A 23,205-nucleotide genomic window follows, 5' to 3' on the forward strand; every position below is an offset into this window, starting at 1 on the left:
AGGATATAGAATGTCTCATTGGTGAAGATAATTGGCATATTATGAATTTCAGGAAGGAAAGTTTCCATTGGCAGAAGCGAAGAGCACAGCAGAACATCCAAATAAAAAGAAAAAAATAAATAAATGCCAACCTCTTAAACCAACCTAAAATCAGAGAAAGAAAAAGGAAACAATAAAATTGATAATTATCAAACATGGAAAATATAAAACCTAGTAAATTAAATGTGAAAAGGCTGAATTCTTTCAAAACACAAAGATTGTTGTATTAGGTTAAAAAACAAAATTCAGCAATATATTGGTTACAAGAAACACTTAAAGTAGAGTAATAGAAAAAATGTGTAAAAATATGTTAGATGCAAGGAAATACAAACAGAGTGTAATAGCAGCAATATTAATATAAGGCCATAATTAATCCAATTAAAGTTAAAAACACTAAACAAGATAAAAATATTAGCAGGATAAATAATGATATGATGCAATTATGGGAGGCAAAATTTATGAGTACATTAAAAACCTGTATGCACTAAACATCAGGACATTTAAATAAATAAAGCAAAAGCTTTCAGAAATACATGGAAGACCTGATAAATGTGCAATTATAATAGGACATTTCCATATACATTATCTAAATGGGTATCATTTCATGACAAAATCTATTTGCAGTTAAAGCTATAGTCATAGGAAAACATATAACACTGAATACCATCATTATTAAAAACAAAAAAGAACTCGATATACAACTTTAGAAATTAGAAAAAAGATAAATAAAATTAGTCAGAAGATATTGAGAAGAAACATAAAGATAGAAACTGAAATTAATGAAGGAGAAACAACAACAAACAAAATGAAAAACAATAGATCCAAGTGCTCATCTTCTGGAAAGACTAATAAAATAGACAAAATTCTCCATGAGCCTGATGAAGAGTAAAAGAAAAAATCCATCCTGGCTAACACAGTGAAACCCCGTCTCTACTAAAAAATGCAAAAAATTGGCCGGGCGTGGCGACGGGCGCCTGCAGTCCCAGCTACTTGGGAGGCTGAGGCAGGAGAATGGCGTGAACCCGGGAGGCGGAGCTTGCAGTGAGCTAAGAGCGCGCCACTGCACTCCAGCCTGGGTGACTGAGCGAGACTCTGTCTCAAAAAACACAAAACACAAAAAACAAAAAACAAAACGCAAAACATAAAATGGATATAACACAGATGTGAAAGGGCCTTAAAATTATGAAATAATACATAGTGATGCTTTTTGATAATAAATTTGAAAATCTAGACAGGATGCATGATTTTGATCAAAGGTATGATATGCCAATGAATAGAAACTTTGAATAGATGCATTAAAATAGAAGGGATTGGAAGGGCAATTAAAGATCTGCCATTAAAATAGGTACCCAAGTCCAGATGGTTTCACAGCTGAGTTTTATCCCACCTTTAAAGATGATTCCAATGTTATTTAAACTATTGCAGACCTCAGAAATAGACGGAAAGTTCTCCAATTAATTTTATGTGAACAACTTAACCTTAATGGCAAAACTTGATCAATATAATACAAAAATACAACCCCCAAAGTGATAACACTTACGAATATGGATGCTAAAATTCTAGATTAAATAGGCAAACTCAGTTTAGCAGTATATCAAAGTAATATACCTTCTTACTAATTAGGCTGTATGCCATAATAAAAATACAGTTGAATATCAGGAAATCTACTAACACAATCACATTGTAGACTACAAACTCTACTAGATGTTTAGTTACATGAAAGTAAGAATTTTGCATGCCTTTTACTTCACTGTTGTATCCCCAGTGCACAGCACTTGTCATGATAGTGTCTGCTTAGTAGGTACTTTTTGAATGAATGGGTCATGTTAATTAAATCAGTGAGAAAAACTATATGATTATATCCATTGGCTGCTGTAAATGGCTATAAATGTTTAAGACCAGCCCTCAAAAAATAAAATCCCTGATTTATTGCATTTGCTGATATTCATGGTGTGAATATTTTCACCATGACCATTTAAAAACAGTTCAACCATTTGGCCAATGTGACGATTCTGAATGAGTTGGGAACAGGGTGAGCTGGCTCTGGCACACCACTGACATACAGACAGATGCTGAAATGGCATTTGATGAATTAGCAACTGTATTAATTAAGGTTCTCTAGAGATAGTTCTCTATCCTACAGAACTAATAGGATAGATATCTATATAAAGTGGAGTTTATTAAGTATTAACTCACACAATCACAAGGTTCCACAATAGACCACCTGCAAGCTGAGGAGCAAGGAGAGCCAGTCTAGGCCCCAAAACTGAAGAACTTGGAGTCTGATATTTGAGGGCAAGAAGTATCCAGCATGAGAGAAAGATGTAGGTTGGGAGGCTAGGTCAGTCTAGTAGCCTTTTCATGTTTTCCTGCCTGCTTTTATATCCTGGCCACACTGGCAACTAATTAGATGGTGCCCACCCAGATTAAGGGTGGGTCTGCCTTTTCAAGCCCACTGACTCAAATGTTAATCTCCTTTTCCAATACCTTCACACACACACCCAGGATCAATACTTGCATCCTTCAATCTAATCAAGTTGACACTCAGTATTAACCATCCAAGCACCTGTTCCTAAATAACTAATGGAGGGTTATTACTTAAATATGATAAATTATATTTGCTGAAACCCAGTTAAATAAACACAACTTTAAATATGGACCCACTGAAACCATTTCAGTTAAAATCAAGAACTAAATAGGGGTTGTTGTTATCAGCAATATTCAACAGTGTTTTATAGAGGCACAAAACAACTAGAGATGAAAATGGCAAAAGTAGTCTATATTTTACTGGAAGCCCTAGCCAGAGCAATTGGACAAGAGAAAGAAATAAAGGCATCCCAATTAAAAAAAATAAATAAATCAAATTATTATTGTTCACAGAAGATATAATATCATATTTAGAAAAATCTGGAAGACCCTACTACTGAAAAGCTGTTGCAATTAATAAACCAATTCAGTAAAGTTTTAGGATACAAAATCAATATACAGTAGCAATTATATATATGCCAACAGCAAACAATCCTTAAAAAAAAAATAAGGCAATCCCATTTACAATAATTACAAAAAATCTAAGATACCTAAGAAAAAATTTAACCTAGGAGGTAAAAGACCTCTACAAGGAAAGCTAAAACACTCTGATAAAAGAAATTGACAGGATGCACATCAAAAAATGGAAAGATATCCCAAACTTCTGGATTGGAAGAATTAATATTGTTAAAATGTCAAAACTGTTCAAAGCAATCTTTATAGTCAATGCAATTCCTATCAAAATATAAATGACATTCCTCACAGAACTAAAAAAAAAATCCTAAAATTTGTATGGAGCACAAAAGAACCCAAATAGCCAAAGCAACTCTAAACAAAATGAGCAAAGCTAAAGGCATCATACTACCCAACTTCAAAATATACTACAAAGCCATAGTAACCAAAACAGCATGGTACTGGCATAAAAACAGACATATAGACTAATAGAACAGAATAGTGGTCACAAAAATAAATTCATGTATTTACAGGCAACAACTTTTGACAACTATGTCAAGAACATATATTAGGGAAAGGACAGTCTCTTCAATAAATGGTGCTGGGAAAACTAGATAACCATATGCAAAAGAACGAAGCCGTGTCCTTATCTCTCACCATATACAAAAATAAAATCAAAATGGATTAAAGACTTAAACCTTAGACATGAAACTAGGCAACTACTGGAATAAAACATTGGGGGATGGACACAGTGGCTCATGCCTGTAATCCCAACACTTAGGGAGGCTGAGGTGGGCAGATCACTTAAGGCTGGTTTGAGACCAGCCTGGCCAACATGGTGAAACCCTGTCTCTACTAAAAATACAAAAATTAGCCCGGTGTGGTGGCACACACCTGTAATCCCAGCTACTTGGAAGTCTGAGGCATGAGAATCGCTTGAACCTGGTAGGTGGAGCTCGCAGTGAGCTGAGATTTCACCACTGCACTCCAGCCTGGGTGACAGAATGAGACCCTGTCTCAAAAAAAAAAAAAACCAAAAAAAAAAAAAAAAAAAAAGAAAAGAAAAGAAAAGAAAAGGATAAAACATTGGGGAGGTGCTTCAGAACTTAGTCTGGGGTAAGATATTTTGGGTAAGACCTCAAGAACACAAGCAACAACAACAAAAAAAAATAGACAAATGCGATCACAACAAGCTAAAAACCTTCTGCCCTGCAAAGAAAATAATCAACAAAGTGAAGAGACAACATGCAGAATGGAAGAAATTATTTGCAAGCTACCCATTTGATAAGAGATTAATAACCAGAATACATAAGGAACTCAACTCAGCAAAATAAAAATAAAAAAATAAAAATAATTCAATTTAAAAATAGATAAAAGACCTGAATAGACATCATGCAAAAGAAGAAATACAAATGGTCAACAGGTATAATATATGAAAAAAAAAAAAAAAAAAGCTCAGCATCACTAATTAACAGGGAAATGTAAATCAAAACCACAATGAGATATCATCTCACCCCAGTTAGAATGACTTTCATAAAAAAGAGAAAATAACATGCTGATGAAGATACAGAGAAAAGGGAATCCTCATACACTGTTAGTGGCAATGTAAATTAATATAGCCACTAAAGAAAATAGTATGACATTCCTCAAAAAACTAAAAATAGAACTACCACATGATTCAGCAATCCTACTACTGGGTATATATCTGAAAGGAAATTAGAATCACCTCTCAGCCTTTTGGCTAGGATCTAGTGTAAGAAAGGAAATGAGCATGTCAAAGAATTATCTGCACTCCCGTTTTTATTGCAGCACCATTCACAGTAACTAATACATGGAATCAACCTAAGTATTCACCAACAGATGAATGGATAAAGAAAATATGGTACATATACACAAGAGAATATTATCCCACCATAAAAAAGAATAAAATCCTGTCATTTTCAGCAACGTGGATGGAACTGGAGGTAATTTTGTTAAGTTAAATAAGCCAGGCACAGAAAGACAAATGTTGCAGATTCTCACTCATGCATGGTACATAAAAATGTGGATTTTATGAAGGTAGAGAGTGGATTTGACATACCAGAGGGAAGAGTAGAAGGAAGAGAGGAAAGAAGAGAGGCTGGTTAATGGGTACAAAAATATTTAGACAGAATGATAATATCTAGTGTCTGACAGCACAGTAGGATGACTATAGTTAACAATATTTGTTATATAGTTCAAAGTTGCTGAAGAAGAAAAATTTGTTCCCAACATAAAGAGTGAATGTTTGGGGTGATGGATGTCCCACTTGCCCTGGTTTGATCATTACACATTGTATGCATGTGTAAAAATACCATGTATACCCCCAAATATGTACAACCATTATGTATCAATTTTTGAGAATAAGAATATGTCTTTGTAAATGTAAATATGGTATTACATCATCTGTGAACAGTAATAATTTGATTTTTTTTCATTTGCAATGCCTTCATTTCTTTCTCTTGCCCAATTGCTCTGGCTAGGGCTTCCGGTAAAATATTGAATAAAAACGGTAAAAGTGAGCATTCTTGTGTTGTTTCAGATCCCAGAGGAAAGATTTTTAATTTTTCCCTATTCTGTTAGCTGTGAATTTTTTAATCTATGTCCTTTATTGTTTTGAGGGATGTTCCTTTTATACCCAGTTTATTAAGAGTTTTTTTTTTTCCATAAACAGGAGTTTAATTTTGTTGACTGCTTTTTTACCATCTATTGAAATAATTATATGGTTTTTGTCTTTGATTCTCTTAGTGTGATATATCATTTTTATTGATTGTGTAAGCATGCTTGCATGCCTGGAATTAATCTCACTTAATCATGATTACTGCTTTTTAAAATGTATTGCTGTATTCCATTTGCTGATATTTTGTTGAAGATTTTTGAATCTATGTTTGTAATGGATATTGGCCTGTAGCTTTTCTTGCATGTGTATTCTTGTCTGGTTTTGGTATCAGGGTAACGCTGCCCTCATTCTGAATGAGTTTGGAAGTATTCCTTCCATATTAGTCTGTTCTCATGCTGCTGACAGAGACATACTGGAGACTGGGGTAATTTAAAAAGGAAAGAGGTATAATCGACTCACAGTTCTGTATGGTTGGGGAGGCCTCAGGAAACTTATAATCACAGCAGAAGGGGAAGCAAATACAGCAGAAGGGGAAGATAGCGCTTCCTGCTCTCTTCACATGAAAGCAGGAAGGAGAAGTGTTGAGCAAAAGGGGGAAAAACCCTTATGAAATAATCAGATCTTGTGAGAACTTACTCACTATCACAAGAACAGCAGCATGGGATAACTTCTCCCATGATTCAGTTATTTCCCACTGGATGCCCCCTAAGACATGTGTGGATTATGGGAACTACAATTCAAGATGAAATCTGGGTGGGGACACAACCAAACCATATCACCTTCCTCTTCAAATTTTTGGGGTAGTTTGAGTAGAATTGGTATTAGTTCTTCTTTAGGTGTTTAGTAAAATTCAGCAATGAAGTTCTTGGGTCCTAAGCTTTTCTTAGATGGGATGCTTTTTTTTTAATTACTGCTTACTTGTTACTTCTTATTGGTCTGTTCAGATTTTCTATTTCTTCATGATTCAATCTTGGTAGCTTGTATGTGTCCAGAAATTTATCTATTTCTTCCAGGTTTTCCAATTTTTTTGGCATATTTTTTTATAATAGTCTCTAATGATCCTTTGTATTTCTTTGGTATCAGCTGTTATGTCTTTTTCATTTCTGATTTTATTTGGTTTTCTCTTGTTTTCTTAGTTTAGTTAAAGGGTTGTCAATTTTGTTTATCTTTTCAAAAATTCAAGTGTGCGTTTCATTGATTTTTTGCATTGTTTTGTTTTCGTCCCAATTTCAATTATTTTGGCTCTGATCTTTATTATTTGTTTTCTTCTACTAATTTTTGTTTTCTTTTTCTTTTTCTAGTTTCTTGAGGTACATCATTAGGTTGTTTAACTGAAATCTTTCTACTTTTTGATGTAGGCATTTATTGCCATAAACCTTCCCCTAGAGTATTGGTTTTGTTGTACCCATATATTTTGGGATGTTGTGTTTTAATTTTCATTTATTTCAAAGAATTTTAAAAATTTATTTTTAAAATTTCTTTATTGACCCATTAATTGTTCAGAAGTATATTGCTTAATTTCTGTATATTTGTGTAGTTTCAAATATTCCTGTTGTTATAGATTTCTAGTTTTATCATTTTATGATCAGAAAGATACTTGATATGAGCTGAGTTTTTTGACTTTGTGGAGAATTGTTTTGTGGCTTAACATATGGGCTATCCTAGAGAATGTTCCATGTACTGATGAGAAGAATGTGTTTTCAGCAGTTTGATTAAATGTCCTATAACTTCATGTTTCTTTGTTGATTTTCTGGCTGAATGATCTGTCCATCATGAAGAGTGGGTACTGAAGTCCCCTATTATTGTATTGCAGTCTATCTCCCCCTTAGATCTATGAATGTTTGCTTTATATATTTGGGTACTCTGGTGTTGAGTGCATATATGTTAACAATTGTTATATCTTTTGGTGAATTTACCTCTTTATTATTATATAGTATTGCATTTGCTAATGCTCATGGTGTAAACATTTCTAATATATAGTAACCTTCTTTGTCTCTTTTTACAGACTTTGAGTTGAAGTCCATTTTATTTTATGTAATATATCCACCCTTGCTCTTCTTTGGTTATAATTTCATGGAATATCTTTTTCCATCCTTCACTTTCAGTCTATGTGTATCTTTTTAGGTGAAGTGAGTTTCTTGTAGGCAGCATATTATTGGGTCTTATTATTATTATTTTAATTCATTCAGTCACTCTATGTCTTTTAATTGGAGAATTTAGTCTATTTATATTCAATGTTATTATTCATAGATAAGGACTTATTATTGCCATTTTGTTACTTGTTTTTTGATTGACTTGTAACTCTTCTCTTCCTTCTTTTGTTATTATCTTTCTTTGTGGTTAAGTGATTTTCTCTGGGAGTATGTTTTAATTCATTGTCTTTTACTTTTAATTTATTTATTATAGGTTTTTGCTTTGTGGTTAAAAGGCTTAAAAACATTTTATAGATACAACAAGTTATTTTAAACAGATGATAACTTTGACCAGACACACACACACACACAAATAAAACCAACAAATGAAAGAAAAACTAAAAAAGCTCTACAATTTAATTTCTTTCTCTCCACATTTTGACTTTTTATTGTCTCAATTATCTGTTTATATTGTCTATCTCTTAACAAGTTGCTGTGTTGTTATTATTTTTGGTAGATTTGTCTTTTAGTTTTCATACTAGAGATATGAGTGGATTACACCCAATAATTACTGCATTAGATTATTCTAAATTTGACTGTATACTGACTTTTACTAGCGAACTCTACATTTTCAAATGTTTTCTTTTTGCACATTAGCATTCTCTTTTTTCAGGTTGAAGAATTCTCTTTAGCATTTCTTGTAAGATGAATCTACTGGTGAGGAATTCTCTCAAATTTAATTTGGGAAAGAGTTTATCTCATCTTCATTTTAAAGAAAAGCTTTTTTTCTGGGTACAGTATTTTCTGTTGGCAGTTTTTTTCTTCAGCACTTTGAATATGCCATTCTACCTTTTCCAGGTCTACATAAGAAGTCTGTTGCCAGATAAATCAGAGCTCCTTTTTATGTTATTTTGCTTCTTTTCTCTTGCTGCTTTTAGTATTCTCTCTTTGTCCTTGACCTTTGAGAGTTTGATTATTATACTCCTTGGGGTGGTCTTATTTTGAGTGATTCTGTATGGTAATCTATAACCTTCCTGATATGGTTTGGCTGCGTCCCCACCCAAATCTCATCTTGAATTGTAGCTCCCATAATTCCCACTTGTTGTGGGAGGGACCCAGTGGGAGGTAATTGAATAATGGTGGCAAGTCTTTCCTGTGCTTATTCACTTTCTCATGATAGTGAATAAGTCTCATGAGATCTAATGGTTTTATAAAGGGGAGTTTTGTGGCCACCATGATTGTGAGACCTCCCCAGCTATGTGGAACTGTGAGTCCATTAAACCTCTTTCTTTTGTAAATTGCCCAGTCTCAGGTATGTCTCTATCAGCAGCGTGAAAACAGACTAACATAGTGAATTGGTACAAGTAGAGTGGGACACTGCTGAAAAGATACCCAAAAATGTGGAGGTGACTTTGGAACTGGGTAACAGGCAGATGTTGGAACAGTTTGGATGGCTCAGAAGAAGACAGAAAAATGGGGGAAAGTTTGGAACTCCTTAGAGATTTGTTGAATGGCTTTGACCAAAATGTTGATAATGATATGGACAATGACATCCAGGGTGAAGTAGTCTCAGATGGAGAGGAGGAATTTGTTGGAACTGGAGCAAAGGTAACTCTTGTTATGTTTCAGCAAAGATACTGGTGGCATTTCACTCCTGTCCTAGAGATGTGTGGAGCTTTGAACTTGAGAGACACGATTTAGGGTATCTGGTGGAAGAAATTTCTAAGCAGCAAAGCATTCAAGAAGTGACTTGGGTGTTGTTAAAGGCATTCCGTTTTAAAAGGGAAACACAGCATAAAAGTTTGGAAAATTTGCAGCCTGAGAATGCCATAGAAAAGAAAATCTCATTTTCTGAGGAGAAATTCAAGGTCTCTTGAAGACTCTCTTTGAGCTCACTGAGTCCTTCTTCTGCTTCATCTAGTCTGCTGTTGAGAGCCTCTAATTCATTTTTCAGTTCAGCAAATATATTTTTTAGTTCCAGGATTTCTGTTTGATTTTTAAAAAATTATTTTAATCTATTTGTTAATTTTTTCTGATAAATTTCTGAATTGATTTTTCAATGTTATCTTGGAGGGATCTTAGACCTTCTATTTTCAGTTCTTGAGTTGAGGGCTCACGTATCACCATTTCATTAGGATTGATCATTGACTCCTTAGTTTTTCTGCTTAGGGATGCTATGGTTCCCTGTTTGCTATTGTTTCTTGTGGATGTATGTCTATGGCTTTGCATTGAAGGATTGGTTATTTATTCCAGGTTTTACTCTCTGGCTTCTTTGGTCTTCCTAAGGTATGTTTCCTTAGATATCTGTTGCAGTTCCCTTGAGGCCATTTTATAGTTGATCACTGCCTCCTTTTCATCACTAGATGGTGCCATAAACCCAGCTTTGTTCAGCTCTTGCAAAGATTTGGCGCGCTGTCTGTTTCAAATTGGCGAGAAGGTCTTAAAGGCCACCCAACTATGTTGAAAATCTGGGTCAGGGTTCATGCTTAGAAGACCTGTGGAGCTGCCTCCTACAGCATGGTGCTGCTGAATAGCCACTCTGATTTAGCATTGTCTTTAGTTGAGATAAATAGTAGAATTTAACAGGGCGGGATTGCTAGTCCTGTCTCCCCACTTTGTCTTTGGCTGCTTTCAGGGGTTTGTCTTTCTACAGGCACAGTGTTTCTGTGGGTTGAGGTAGAAAAGGTTTCTCTGAAAGGGAACTCAAAATGGTGAGGAAACTGGCTGTCCACCTTGATCTCACTTTGTCATGTGTAGAAACTCTTGAATCCAGGGGGATTTTTCCATGTATGGTGCCTAGCAGATTGGGAGAGGGTGTTGCAGATACAGAAGTCCAATTCTGTTACTATCTGCTTGGAGTTTTTTACTTTTCTGTGGCCCCAGAAATTTCCTTAGCCTCAGCTTTGAGTTTTGGAGTATTGCTGGTGATAATTGTTATGCTAGATATTTGTTTGGTTTTCTAGGGAAGGAAGGTGAGAGTGAAGCCAGATTGTTTCCCAAAAAGACCTAGGATTGACTACATTCGTACCCATTCAAGTTTCTTCTATTCAAAAGCAGCAACATGATCTAGGCTAGCCAAAAGAAAAAGAAACTATGAACTATGAAAAATGAAGTGGAGGTTAATCATGTGTAACTGAGGTGAGGCGGACAAGCATGTATTGAAGATGTTTGTGGCACTTATTACTTGGCAATATAAAAATGAGTTAATTTTTTTTTAGGGTCACAAATCAGGAGCAAATTTTTTGTCTTTTCTGCTATTGCCAAATGTTCTGATTATACTGATTTTTTCATACCTGGACCCTCTTGTTGACATAGTTGTTATAGCCCTTTAAGGTTCTGAGTAGCATAGAGAAGACATAGGCTAGTCTGGCTCATAGACTCTTAAGAGAGTTCATTGGCTTTGTGATGGACGCCATGTAGAACAAACATAGTCTATCATGCTCCAGTTTTGTCTCAAAGAAAAAAATATTTACTAAGGATTCATACTCCTATTATACTTTCTCTCATCATCATTATCTATCATATGCCAAAATATTTTGGGGAAGGAGGAATACCTTAGTATTTGTATTGCTGGATCTCCGCCTTTTTTTCCCTCACATCCATAGTCTATAATACCTTGAATGAACAAGTTATATATTTCCAGTGATTCCAGACTCCCTGGTGAACCCATAATATAGGCATTTATTATATATAAAAAGTCCTATCTGTCATAGATTTCAGGCAACAAAGTTTAGAAAACAAAGTCTTTATCCAAGGAGCCATAAAAAAATAGAGGTTTGGCATAGGGTGGTTGGTAAAGGAAAAATATCCTAAAGTACTTGTTTCTGTACTTGGCTATGCTTTTGTGGAAATATAGTTAGAATTAAAATAAAGTTTGGACACTTAAAGGAATAAGCTTTAGTAATTTGGAAGATTTCCTTACATAGGATCACTTATGCACTGTGTATTTACATACTGAAAGACATAACATTGGTTCTCAAAGCTAGTATTCTAATATACTATCAGTAAGGGTCAGTGGGAGGTAAAGAGGTGATTTCACAGCTTATGCGCGCAGATTACAAATCACAAGCAAATAATCTTAGTAGTCCCAAATGTGAATGTCATCAAGTGTATCTTCATGAAGAAAATATTTGGAAATGTTGAGATACAAGATTTTACCAATACACCTTTAGTCAGTTGTACATAAAAATGAACATATGGCTCTGAGATTACGTTTGGCTCCTGGCTGTATCTTAGACTGATCCATTTTTTTAATGACTTTAAAATTAGATATTTGGGTTAGTTTTGCTTGACATTGACTTAAGAGAGCCTTTTATAAATTAAAAATCCTAAGAACACAACTACAGGCAAAGATTATAATGAAAACAATATAGAGACTGTGTCTGTGCTGATTGGAGTGTAGCCTAATACGGTATTCTGGTGAGTAATCTGGTAGTAGTTAGATTAAAACATGTGAATACTATGTGAATACTTGCTTTGGTGTAGATCCCAAAGGATGTCACATAAGCCATATGAACTAGTTTACCTGGGCAGGTTAAGTAATAGTACCACTAATCTCTCTCAGAAGTATTCTGGATTGGACAGTCTGTCATCTAACCTCTAAGTATACATGTATGAAGGTACTCATTACAGTTATAGAGAGGGTCCTTAATGGGAAGAAGGAATAGGGAAAACATGGTGGAAATATACACAGACTAAGTTCTATGCAGTAGTTAGAATCAAATAATTAGATGTTATTTAAGTGGATTAATCTTAAAAACCTATTGCTTATTCAAAAATGAAATAAGCAGACTAAAATATATACTATTTTATAAGACAATACATGCAAAATGAGTAATATACATGTTACAAGAATTCATGAAAACCGAAAGACATCAAATACATTACAGTAGCTGTCTAAGAGGAAAGAGAAAAATGTGAGTGGATTATAGAATTAAAAGAAAGTGATTTCACTGCTGGGTGCAGTGGTTCACTTTGGAAGGCTGAGGTGGGCAGATCGTTTGAGTCCTGGAGTTCAAGACCAGCCTGTGTAACATGGCAAACCCTGTCTCTACAAGAAACACAAAAAAATTAGCAGGGCACAGAGGAGCACACCTGTAGTCCCTGTTACCTGGGAGGATCAGTTGAGCCCAGGAGGTCAAGGTTGCAGTGAGCCAGTGAGCCATGATCGTGCCACTGCATTCCAACCTGAGTGACAGAGTGAGACCCATCTAAAAACAAAACAAAAACAAGACAAAAAGAAAACAAAAACCAGAGTCAAATAAAACAAGATAGTGCCTTGTGTAGACCAGCGATAATTAGCTGTGAACTGAATAGTATGATTAAGAGAACATTCTGTACCTGATATCCAAAAAAAGAACCCTGTAGACTGTAATTATATTATATATGATACAAGTATAAAGAATGTATCTTTTAAAATATTTTTTATGGGCCAGAATTAAAACATTAGAAACATTATGTATAACTACCCCAGGTATGAGAAACTGGACATAAAATGAATATTAGTGAATCTTTGCCAAAATAGAAGCTTCTGTTTTAAGAGTCCCTAATTTGAGAATTTATAAAGCTATGAGACTGAAAGAATTAAAGTAGCCTCTGGGTAGGAAAAAACCTATCCTAGTTTTTCATCCACCTCCTGGCCAGTCTCTGAATGACAGCAATTTTCCACAACTTATGTAATTATAAATACAGCCTTTCATCCTCAGTACTCAGGCACTTCCCACCTAAACTCTTTTAAGAAAATAAATACCACAAGTTTGAATATCCCCTCTGGAACTTTAATGATGTATTTGGAGGTTTTTCACAAAGAAAAACTGCACTGATGTTTCCTATGGACTTTCCTGGATTCCCTGAAGGGAGGCTTTGGCTGACAATTCTAGCTAGCTTTGGGGGTGACTCAGGCATGCTTGATAATTGTTACCCGTAAATGTCGATGCAGCTCAATAGCTGAGTATCCGCTCCTTTTTCCTGTGTGTGTCTCTCCTGATTCTGAATGTGGCTTTCTTGAAAAAGAAGAAGGACTGGCTTTCTCTATAGAGAATAGATGTCCTTGAACCTGCTGGAAACTTGGAACAAATTCTCAATTCCAGTTGGCTTAAGCATGCACAGTTACTAGAAAAATGATCCCCCTTATGCTGTTGATAACTGTGTCACAAGAGGAAGTTTGAGATGTCACTGAGTGCTGCAGGAGACTTTTAAGAAAGGCAGTTCTCTCTGCAACCTGTTTTTTACATCACGGGGAAATCTATTTAGTAACTTTTTCAGAATACTACAGTTCATTATCCTACTGGCCCTACGAAACAATCATGATAGTAAAAATTGTAATGCCAGGCACTGTTTTAAGATTTTTGTATGGCATATCTTATTCAATCCCCTCAACGACCCTCTGAGATAGATGATATATAATCTTGGGTTGATGGCTGAGGAAACAGGCACAGTGACATAATGTAACTCTCCCTAGGGTACTCAGCTAGTGCTTGGCAGAAGGAGGATGAGAACTTGGGTATCCTGGTGGCAGAGGTGCATCTTTGGGTTACTGACCATCACCACCTTGCAGAAGCCACCAAGACTCATTCTTGGGTGCGGTGTTTGGCTGGCTGGAAGCATTAAGGTAGGAAGGAAAGAGCATGTACTTTAGAGTCAGACAGACTTAGAATTCTGTTGATTTCACCACTCTCTATTTGTGTGATTCTAGGACAAGTGATTTGATCTCCTGAACTTCAATACAGTTATGTACTGCATAAAGTTATTTCTGTCTATGATAGACTGCATAAATGAGGCTGGTACCATAAGATGATAATGCGGGTGAAAAATTTGTATTGCCTAGTGACATCATAGCCATTGTAATATCATGGCACAATGCGTGACTCATGGGTTTGTGGTGATGCTGGTGTAAACAAACCTGTGTTGCTAGACATATGAAAGTATATTGCATACAATTATATACAGTATATGCTTGATAATATACTCTAAGATAACAAAGTATAGTATAAACCAATAACATAGTAAGATATGTTAGCATATGTCAGAGACCTTTGTGGCAGCCCCCTCCCATCACAGATGTTAACATATGTTACTGGTTTATATCGTTACTATACCATTAATTGTTACTTAGAGCTTACTTCTTCTACTTATAAAAAAGGTTAACTGTAAAACAGCTGTAGGGAGATCCTTTAGGAGGTATTCCAGGAGACAGCATTGTTGTCATAGGAGATGACAGCTCCATGCATGTTATTTTCCCTGAAGACCTTTCAGTGGGGTAAGATGTAGAGGTGGAAGACAGTGATATTGACGATCCTTACGCTGTGTAGGTCTAGGTTAATGTGTCTTAGTTTTTAACTAAAATGCTTAAAAAGTAAGATAAAAGAATTAAATATTTTAAAAATAGAAAAGGGCTTATAGAAGAAGGATATGAAGAAAGAAAATATTTTTGTACAGCTGTATAATGTGTGTTTTAAGCTAAGTGTTATTACAGAAGAATAAAACATTTTAAAAAATTTAACAAGTTTATAAAGTAAAACTGTTACAGTAAGCTAAGTTAATTTATTGTTGAAGGAAGAAAATATGTTCTAAAATAAATTTAGTGTAGCTTAAGTGTTCAGTATTTTTAAAGTCTACAGTACAGTAATGTCCTAGGCCTTCACATTCACTCACTCATTGACTCACTCAGCGAATTCCAGTCCTGCAAGCTCCATTCCTAAGCGCCCTACACAGGTGTACCTTTTTTTTTTTTTTTAACCTTTTATACCTTACCTTTTCTTTGTTTAGATATGTTTAGATACACAAACACTAAACATTGTTTTACAATTGCATGTAGTATTCAGTGCAGAAACATGCCGTACAGGTTCGTAGTCTAGGAGTAATAAGCTATACCACATAGCCTAGGTGTATAGTAAGCTACACCATGTAGGTTTGGGTGAGTACACGCTGATGTTAGCTTGATGATGAAATCAACTAACAATGTATTTCACAGAACATATTCCCACCATTAAATGATGCATGACTGCAGTCTCATTCATAAAATGTGAATAATTATACTGGTTCTGATCTTAGAAAAGAGAGAGTATTAAAATAACTAATACTAAATCCTAGTGTGCTAATAATTATTGGCCCTCATTTGTTGCTTTTATAGGTTGTAATGTCACAAAAATTATTTGATTTAAGAACCCTTCCTTAGTGTGATTACGTATCATGATGTTCATTTTATGAAAGAGTAAACAGGCACAGAGAAGTCACTAACGAGTCCAAGGCCATATAGCTAGTAAACTGAGTCAGGATTTAAACTTTTATCTCTCCAAATCCAACCTCTATGCTCTTGATTCTTATGGAGACTGCTTCTAAATGCCATATAGCTGTAAGAATGATTCTTAAGGGTGTAAATCGGCCAGTAAAAAACCTAAAAATCGAAAAAAAAAATCGTTTTTTTCGAATTTCATAAGGAAGTATTTTTGTAAATTAAGAGAAATAATTCTTTGTTGGGATATGTATCATGTGATATCTGACTTGTGAATTTAACATTATTCAGCCCTTTTAGAAATGAGCGGTATGTTTGCATGCAGATTATTTTTGAAAAACACGCCTAGGGTTAAAATGGTATTAGAAATTGATACTAAAGAGAACTGTGAACTAAACCAAACAGCTTGTGTTTTTCAAGGGCATGGAGATTTGAAACAATGAAATGATTATTTTATTTTTCATTTAAAATATTATTTTGGTATTTAAATGATGAATGAAATAAAATTTATATCTAAACTAATAGTGAATTAACCCCTCCCCTTTGGTTCTCCCCTAAATTTTTTTTGATTTTTGATTGTAACTATAGTAAAATCAATGATATTCCTAGTATTCTAAAATGTACTATAAATAATTTATTAATTATTGTTTAAATATTTAATTTAGCAAAATGCTTTACTTTATAAGTAAATTAGATCATATTTTGGGTTATCTCTATGAATTCATGTGACTTGGATTCTGATACGCTTTTTCTGAGTGGGAGAGAAATGAGTGGAGTTATAAATAACCATCCAGAACTAAGCATAACCCTGGGATACTTCCTCAAGTGTCCTGCCTGTGTGTTAAGGGGTAAAAAATGTTACCAGCATTCCTGTAAAAGACTAGTAGTTTTCACACTGCTGTGTGTGTGGGGTATGTGTGTGTAGTGTGTGTGTGTGGTATGTGTGTGTGTGTGTGGGGGGGTTCTTGGGGATTTGAAGTATACAGAAGATATTTTAAATTTAGTGTTTCATTTGGATTACTATCTATAAATTGGCATAAACATTCCGGTTGAACTAAATTTCATATAGTTTTGGTGCTTCTGTGTATATTTTTTTCATAACATGTGAAGGCTAAATAGTGTGTTAGCACACTGCACACATGGAGGATTTCCACAGTTGTTCAAATACAGAAAAACAGTGAACTAATGATTATAATATGGAATGCTTCAACACAGGTATGCTAAATTCAAAAGCAGCTGGGTCATAGAACTTAATGATATATTATGATTTGGTGTGAATGTATTGTGAGGATCCCACCTTTGTTCACATCATTCTGCAACAATTTATTAGCAATTAAGTATATATATATATACACTTAATTTTATATAAGAAATATATAATATATAAATATGTATAAAGGACATTTTCTTTTCCAAGTTCCTTCTATAATTGATCAGATACCAATTTTTAATTAAGGTTTTAGTAATGCCACAAGTGTAATAATATATTCAAGGAAACAAGACAGTTGTAGAGAATTATCAAGAGAAACCTTTTTCTTATTTGCTGATTTAGGTAAATGCAAGATCTGATTATCCTGAAATACAGCACAAAGATTTTAGGGTATTACCTTTTCTGAAAAACATATTTATGTAAAAGTCATCTTTTGCATTATTGTCATTAAAGCTAATTGTAGATACAATGAATAGGAAACTAGACCTGAAATACATCTTTTTCATTAAACCTAAAAAGTGCTATTTGGTTTCAACAAAACATCATTTGTCATTTGAAATTAATATGATCGGCTGGGCTCAGTGGCTCACACCTGTAATACCAGCACTTTGGGAGGCCGAGGCGGGTGGATCATGAGGTCAGGAGATAAAGACCATCCTGGTCAACATGGTGAAACCCCGTCTCTACTAAAAATACAAAAATTAGCTGGGTGTGGTGATGTGTGCCTGTAGTCCCAGCTACTCGGAAGGGTGAGGCAGGAGAATCTCTTGAACCTGGGAGGCAGAGGTTGCAGTGAGCCAAGATCGTGCCACTGCACTCCAGCCTGGTGACAGAGCAAGACTACATCTCAACAACAACAACAAAAAAGAAAACTTAATGTGATTTTATAAAGAATACTAAACATATGTTTATACCTAATTTTATTTATTATTTAATTTTCAGTGCACATATTGAAATAAAATAAATTTAAATCCATATTGTGAGTCCATGAGAATCTTTTTCATTAAATGACTTATTGAAACATTCATTAACCAAAAACCACACCCATTAAAAGACTTTGCTATCATCCAGATATTAAATATGTAAGCATTTGTAGCTGAACAATTTAGTTTTTTAATCATATAAGTCCTTCAAATTTAGTTCTGTAAAATATTACCATGGGATAATATTCTCAAAAATGTATTTTTTTTAGAAAACATCTGTCTCCTGTATTTACAGATATATTAGTGTTTACACATGCATGGAGAGCTAAGAAATTTGTGCATTTTTGAAAATGTTGTTCAGTGAAAATCTGAAAGCAATTATAGTGTAAAATCAGTAGATAATATCTTCAAGTTTCCGTAGGATTGTGGTTGTTTTTTTACCCAAATTTTATGTTATCCAATGAGGGCTACTTTATGATCTGCTGTTTCCTAAAAGGGAACTCCTGGAACCCATGTCCAGTCATGCTGTGATTTTTTTCATTTTAAACCTAGGTTGTCTTTTGACTGTCTTACACAAAGGCATGAGAGAAGAATGATTAACATAGGGATTCTATGGTGATTTTACATATTTCTTTGCTTAATCTGCTTCACAACTTTAAACTATTCTGCTGTTCGAGGTATTGTCTCCTATTTCATAGGTATATATCTAATCTAGGGATAAAAATTGAGAAATAAATGAGGTAAAAATCAAGCATTGTTCAAAGTAGTCTTTTTACTGCCTTAGAATTTGGGAATGATTGCTCGCTACATTGGCATTTGAGAGAAAAATTTGGCTATTATGGTTTTTCTTGTTATTTTTATTAAGCGAATGAAAAAGGATGGTAGCAGTTCAGTCACTGGGGTGTTGGAACTGCAAATTGAGGGGCCCCCAAGGACCTTGATACCCATTTTTGAAGTTCAATTCCATCCCTAAGATTAGAGCAGCCCTTCCAAAATGAGGGTCACAAATGCATTTGTGATTTAGACTATTTGTCTGGATGCTGTCAGGGAAACAATTGGCTATTATTGAACAGAACTGCTGATTTTCTCTTTGTACCATTTTTTTTCCTTTTGTTTTGGTCATTTCTGAATGGTAAAGTCTGACAGCCAGTAAAAAAAAAAAAAATAGTAGTTACATGGAAGAGAAAGGAACATGGAGACAGAAAGGGAACAAACAAAAAGAGGGAGAAGAAAAGAGACAGATTTTCAATTTCATGTGACATTGATTTAGTCTTGAGTAATTTAGTTTAATTGAAAATATATTTATCGAACACATACTATGTAAAAAACATTGTTAATTGATGTGGGGGTAAAATTTGACAAGATAAAAATCCATGTCAAGAAGAGCTCACTCTCTAGTATGGGAGATGAGATTGAATAGAGGAAATGTGACATTTTTTCGTAGAGCCTGCTTCATCCACAGCCTCTCCAACGATTACCACTCATGCTGCCTCTGGTCCCTGATCATAGCTGGTTGGTTGGGAATAGACACAGAACTCAGAGGAAGCCAATCACTGACTAAGCAGTGACTCAAGATGTATTAGGCCTACTCTTGAATGGGTGAGAGCCTATTATGTCAGAATCTCTGCAATCCAACAGCACTGTCCTTCATTTTCTCTCAAAAATATATCTTGCCTCTACTCATTTCTCTCTGTTACTTTCCTATCACTAGTGATGTATTGCCATTGCTTCCTACTTGGTTTCTTCATTTGTAGCATGTTATCTGTTAAGCCCATTCTCCAGTTGGAGTAATTTTTTAAAAAGTACTATCAGATCATGTCATTCCTCTACTTAAAAAATTTCAGTGGTTTCTCATTGCTCTTAATGTATAATCTGAACTCCACAACATGGGCCTCCATGACCACTCAGCTCCTTTTTCCCTCATCACTCTTCTCCCTTGCTTGCTCTCTCTCCTCAGATCTCCTGTCCTCAGCGGCTGCAGCATTGTTGCATTCCTCCAATATGCCTAAGCAATTCCATATTACGGCCGCTGCACATGATTACTCTGCCTTTTGTTCCTCACATGTTGGCTCCTTTAAACACTTTAAAAGTGTCAGCCTAAATTTTATCTTCTGGCAGATGCCTTTCTGTGATACTCTTGTTAAGGGAGATTTCACTTGTCACCCTGTTACTGTGCCCTGTGATATTTTTCGCAATACTCTTTACAATTTTAAACACACACACACACACACACACACACACACACACACACACACACTCTCTCTCTCTCTCTCTCTATCTCTCTCTCTCTCTCTCTTACTTAGGGTAGGTACTGTCTGATTATCTCACTAGATTGTAGCAGCATTGCTCCCTACTGTAGACCTCCATGCCTTATGCAGTGCTTAGACTCATATTAGAAGCATGATAAGTTCAGCAAATAAATGAATTTAAATTAAGCCATAGAGAAATTGTTGCCTGTCAGTGGTGAATCCTAGAGTTAGCAGACAGGGTTGTGGGTGATCATTTTGGGCTCATGAATAGTTTTATCAGTACAGTATCATGTAGAGGTTGACCACATAGGTCTCAGGGTCAAAGACATCTGGGTTCATGCTCAAGCTCCACTACCTACTAGCAATATTATCTCAAGAATATTATTTAACCTCCATGAACTGTTTCCCAATATGTAACACAGAGGTAATATTTTTTTACAAAATTGTTGCAAGGATATATGATAATGTGTGTAAGGTAATTTGTAAGAATAATAATGAATAACATTTATTTATTACTTTTCTGTGCCAGGTCCTAGGCAGAGAGCTTTACAGTGCTATGTCATCAGATCTCTTCATCAATCCTGCTAGATACAAACCATTATCCTTACTTTACAAGCAAGAGACTTCAAAAAGAGGCGAAGTTGGCTGGGCGCCGTGGCTCACGCCTGTAATCCCAACACTTTGGGAGGCCGAGGTGGGCGGATCACAAGGTCAGGAGTTTGAGACCAGCCTGACTAACATGATGAGACCCCGTCTGTACTAAAAATACAAAAAATTATCCAGGCATGATGACAGGCACTTTAATCCCAGCTACCTAGGAGGCAGAGGCAGGAGAATTGTTTTAACCTGGGAGGCGGAGGTTGCAGTGAGCTGAGATTGAGCCATTGCACTGAAGCCTGGAAGACAAGAGTGAGACTTCTCTCAAAAAAGAAAAAAAAGAAAAAAAAGAGGGAAAGTTGAAGATCATACAGCCAGTAAGTGGCAGAATCAAGGCAAATTCAGAAATTTTAATCACAGAATCTAATGTTACAACACTAAACTATACTGGCTTCCATAGGGCATATGGAAGAATACATTCAAATGGAAGTAAGGAGCAAAGAGTTATTATTTTTAAGTAGATAAAGGTAATCTGAAGGGAGCAGAGAATTAAAGAAATGTACACTAGGAAGCCACATCAAGATAGCACATGGCCCCTGAAAGAGACAACTTTTCAAAGAACAGTTGCCTTTGTTTTGGTAGTTTTTGGTTTCCAAGACTAGTCCGATGATGTCCAATCAAACTCTATATTCTTTCCTTTTATCAAATTGTTATACTACCTCCAGTTTTTGGTGAACTACTTTCTCAATTGTTGCATCTTCCCTGGCTCATGGTGGATTGCTTTTTCCTAGGGTTTGTAATATTTTATTGGAAAAATCATCTTCTGTGTTTTTTTTTTTTTTTTGGAAAATGTCCATGAGCATTGAATTGTAGACATGTCCTCACTGAATAGCTTCCTATTTGCTTCTGCCTGGGCTCTGTGGATTTCACAGCCTAGATTAATGTTTATTTTGGGGTTTCTTTACAACACAGGCAATGCAAATTTAGAATGAAACCCATTCTGGCATGGGCCTGAGGTTTTGATTTCTGATTGGAACCTTCCCTCTCCCACTGGCCTGATCAAATGGCAGCCTGATCAAATGGCAGCCTTTCTTACAGCTTCATCTGGGGTAATGGTTAGAATTTTTGTAGTCTCATTTCCACAGATAGACCATACCTTAGAGGATGTTGAACTCATTCAGTGTTTTAGGTCCATTTTCCTTTCACATGGGCCAAAGTTACATATTTTCTCCATATGTGGTTGGTAGATGCTCAACTCTTACCCTCTACAGCCCTTATCTGGGGCTGAAACCCTTTTATATGGCTGGGAAGCATCCTCTGCTTACTACACAGTCTTTACCATTCCTTATTGTTTCCCCAACCCAGCTCTTATTGTTCTTTCTTTTGAGGTGAGATATATATTTGGATCTTTTAATCAGCATTTACATGTTCCTTGTGAGATGTGAGCCCATTTATATTAATAAGATTTCAGTCCCTCATGTTACCAAAAGTCCTAAAGCACCGAAGCACCAAGTGATTGATTTCTTGTGTGTTGAGGGAATGTGTTTTGCAAAGGGGTAGGAAGCTGTGCAAAGAGCTGGGCTTTATTCTGTAGATCACAGGGGTCCAGCCATAGAAGACTTTTGATTAAGCATATAGATAATCAAATCTATATTTTAAAGAAGCTAACTCAGTAGCATCGTAAAGAATGGATGGAAAGTGGAGAGACTAATGACATGGAAGCACATTAGAATGCTATGCTAGTGTCTAAATCAAAGATAGTTGATAGACTGACCCAAGCAGTAGAAACAGAAGAGACAGGTTAGATCTGTGAGAGAAGGAAAAGTCACACTTACAAAACCTTAAGACTTATTACGTAAGAGGGAAGAGAAGTCCCAGACTTCTGACCTCAGCACTGAGGAGGATATTTGGTTGGATTGATAATATAGATGCTCCTCGACTTACCATGGGGTTACATCTCAATCAGCCCATCATAAGTTGAAAATACTGTTAAGTCAAAATGCATTTAATACACCTAACCTACTGAATATCTTAGTTTAGCTTAGCCTACCTTAAATGTGCTTGCATTAGTTTACAGTTGGACAAATCATCTAATACAAAGCCCATTTCCTAATAAAATGTTGAATATCTCATGTGACTTTTTGACTACAGCACTAAAAGTGTAAAACAAAGTGATTATAGGTACTGACTACTAATGTACACAGC

The sequence above is a fragment of the Mandrillus leucophaeus genome, unplaced genomic scaffold (genome assembly GCF_000951045.1).
Source record: "Mandrillus leucophaeus isolate KB7577 unplaced genomic scaffold, Mleu.le_1.0 Scaffold289, whole genome shotgun sequence".
Taxonomy (NCBI): domain Eukaryota; kingdom Metazoa; phylum Chordata; class Mammalia; order Primates; family Cercopithecidae; genus Mandrillus; species Mandrillus leucophaeus.